The 3250-nt window shown below is 39.8% G+C and overlaps 1 long non-coding RNA gene across 1 annotated transcript in view; it reads left to right on the top strand.

The window, feature by feature from the left end:
* The first annotated feature begins 924 nt into the window (after nt 1–924).
* LOC138354209 (uncharacterized) overlaps nt 925–3250 on the top strand; it is a 13973-nt gene continuing 11647 nt past the window's right edge. The window contains exon 1 of the long non-coding RNA XR_011223468.1: nt 925–1026. This is a non-coding gene — a long non-coding RNA (uncharacterized lncRNA). The remainder of the gene's footprint in view (nt 1027–3250) is intronic.

The following is a 3250-nucleotide window of genomic DNA, read 5'->3' as shown; positions in this document are numbered from 1 at the left end:
ACCCCAGCCCGTCCTCCAAACAAAGATCCAAAAGTGATTCCATGCACCCGCCAAACCCCCTGTTTATGGATGAAAAACGGTTTACACACAACTCACAACTGCTGACGTTCGAACATATCCGGAACAAGTGCTTCACTGACGAATTTTGTTCGAATTACAACGCTATAAATGCTTCACCCACGTACTACAAATACAAGTAAACGCCAACAGAACCTAAACACCTGACCTAACCTATCCTATGCCTATATATACACAATATGCCAATATATTACAATATTAATTTATACTTGAGAAAATTCCCGTTTTGAATGAACAGCATGTTAAAATTTATAAATGCGTCTGTGGGGTCGACCGCTGAATGTAATGGACTTGAGTCGAGGACGGATTGTTCACCCACATACTACAAATACAAATAATCGGCAACAGAACCTATCCTAGCCAGTGCCTAAATAAGCACAATATGCTCTATAATATGCTATTATAATATAATATATAATAATAATAATAATTTATATTTGAGAAAAGTTCTGTTTTGGATGAACAGCAAGTTAAATTGATGAATGCGTCTTTGGGGTCGACCTCTGGATAGAATGGACTAGGTCTAAGGACGAGTTGGGTGTGGCATACTCAATTAATGCAGTTGTAGTCGAGTGGTGCCCCTCACCTGAAGCTACAGTGGGTATGGTGTACTCACCTGAATGAACAGTGGTTGTGGTGTCCTTACCACAAATAAGAAAAATAAGCTAATTTAAGATTTAACATAATTTACTTTGAATTTTTTAGAGGCAGAAGGAATATGGGAAACATGATTTATATACATACCCATATCTAATAACTTATGTGTACAGCATCAACCATAATGTCTATAATTTATATATATGAATATGTTTGTTTCGCCCTCTATAGGAAGATATTTATTTTGACAGGAAGATGTGATTTTTACAAATCCAAAGAAGGGTACTTGTGGTTCATTTTCTCTCTCGTTCTGCAGAAAAACAGTCCTTTTCTTCATGTAGTCAACAAAAGGTATTTATGATTTAATTCATTTTATCTTTACCAACTTTCATTCACTAATGCATTGTTGTAATCTTTTGGTAAGTAAATTTATGACATCATGTGTGTTATTTCTTAAAATAATGTTTCTGAGTAAGTAAGTGTTGAGTGAATAGTTATATTTTTGTGTTAATTATTATATTTGTATATGTGAATAATAATTTTGTTTGTGAACATATTTGTGTGTGAATATATTTATGTCTGTGAGTAATTATGATTGTATGTTAGAGAAATTATATATATGGGAATAATTGTTTGTGTTAATCATTTGTTGTTATGTGTGTGAATAATTGCTAGTGTAAGTAATTTTGTTGTTACGTGTGAATAATTATGTTCGGACGTTTAAATAGCACTGATCTTCACAGATACAATACAGGTGTTCGAAGACTTAAACGTATGCTTCTCAGGAGTGTGGGCATTTATTTTTTGTTATATATACAAGAGTTCTTACATTCTTGCAAAGACAATAGCACGCTTAGCGTTTCGGGCAGATCCTTAATCTTAATATTCCCCGGAATATGACCCCCCAAATCGTTTAGCAACCAGGTACCCCATTCACTGCTGAGTGATCAGAGTCTAGAGTTAAGGATTGGCACCCAGCCAATCCTTCCCAGCTAGGATTCGAACCCAGGCCAAAGCGATTGGGAAGCGCGGGGTAATTGTTTTACCATTGTGCGACGGGGACCGCACTTATCACCAATTAGAGAGAGAGAGAGAGAGAGAGAGAGAGAGAGAGAGAGAGAGAGAGAGAGAGAGAGAGAGAGAGAGAGAGAGAGAGAGAGAGAGAGAGAGAGAGAGAGAGAGAATCCTTACCTGTCCTTAGAGAGAATGAGTATAAGAGAGAGAATAAGAAGTTATATATGAGAAGAGAGATTCTCTTAGAGAGAGAGAATACTTACCAACATTACCAACGCTGGCGATCACACACACAGTTTTGTGAACACTCATAGTCCTGATGTGGATGTTGTGTTTGAAACATTTTTAGATGACAGGACTCCTAAGAACTTTGCTACAGTTGCCGGTAATACCTCATGGATGAGCCTAGACAGGCAGGGTCAAGGAGGGGGGTGTTGCAGTGTGTATCAGCAAATCTGTGCATGCCCAACCAGTTTTTTAGGTCATCCAGGGTCATCTTGAATTTATGTTCTTCAAAATTTGCATAAATTCAGGTACCTCAATACTTTTATGTGCAATGTACAGACCTCAATGGCAGGGTGCTTCCCCAATCACCTTCCTGATGAACAACCTAGACTCCATGCTAATGCAGCACAACTGTCAGCACATTATAATTGTTGGTGATAACCAGTATCTTATAAAGAGGGATTTTCATGAACTCTTAGCAGTCTTCAAAATAGAAAAAATTTGTCAGCTTTCCAACGCACATATCAGGCTCATCCGTCGATCCTGTCGTGACTGACTTTCTTGCAAGCATAGTTCACTGCCGACCTCTGGGCTAAGTTGGTTCTTCAGACCACCTGGCTGTCTTTACTGCACTGGTTATCCCGAAAGATCGAGGTGATCAGTCTTGGTTTGGATATCGCTGCCAGATGGCAGCTGAAACCAAAAAAAAAAAAGGCCTGGAGGAGATTTAAACTGCTTCCCTCGGTTCATAACAGAAACATTCATAGACAATCTTGTCGAATAATGAAGGAAGCTCAAAAGTGGGCTATATCCAGATGCGAATTCGAAACTCGAAGAAAACTTGCATCTGAAAGGGTTGGATCCAAGGTCTGGTGGTCCTTGGTGAAGGATCGGCCAGGATCGGATCTCTTCTCTAAACCAAGAGGATGGAACTGGTGCAACCAGCAATCAGGAGACGGCTGATCTACTGGCAAACCACTTTGCTGCCAAGAGGCAAATCCCTGATCCTGAACGTTAACTTCCACATTTTGCCCCAAGCACTGTGTGTAGTATGACTGAAGTGGTTATACAGCAGGCTGAAGTTCTCCATCTCCTTAAAACGCTAGACACAATAAAGCTGTAGGGCCAGACAAGGTCAGTCCAAGACTACTACGCAGCTGCGCTGACCTGTTGGCTCCACCTCTCACGTACCTCTTCCAACTCTGCCTAACTCAAGGAATTTGGCCCTCCTTATGGCATAAGGCAGATGTTATTCCAGTATACAAAAAGAAGACCCGCTCAGTGATTGGTAACTACAGACTAGTGTCACTACTCTCCAAGTAGTGGCAATATCCTA

Source organism: Procambarus clarkii, chromosome 62 (assembly GCF_040958095.1).
Source record: "Procambarus clarkii isolate CNS0578487 chromosome 62, FALCON_Pclarkii_2.0, whole genome shotgun sequence".
Taxonomy (NCBI): Eukaryota; Metazoa; Arthropoda; class Malacostraca; order Decapoda; family Cambaridae; genus Procambarus; species Procambarus clarkii.
Note: the sequence above shows the minus strand (reverse complement) of the source record. Positions and strands in the feature narration are given on the sequence as shown.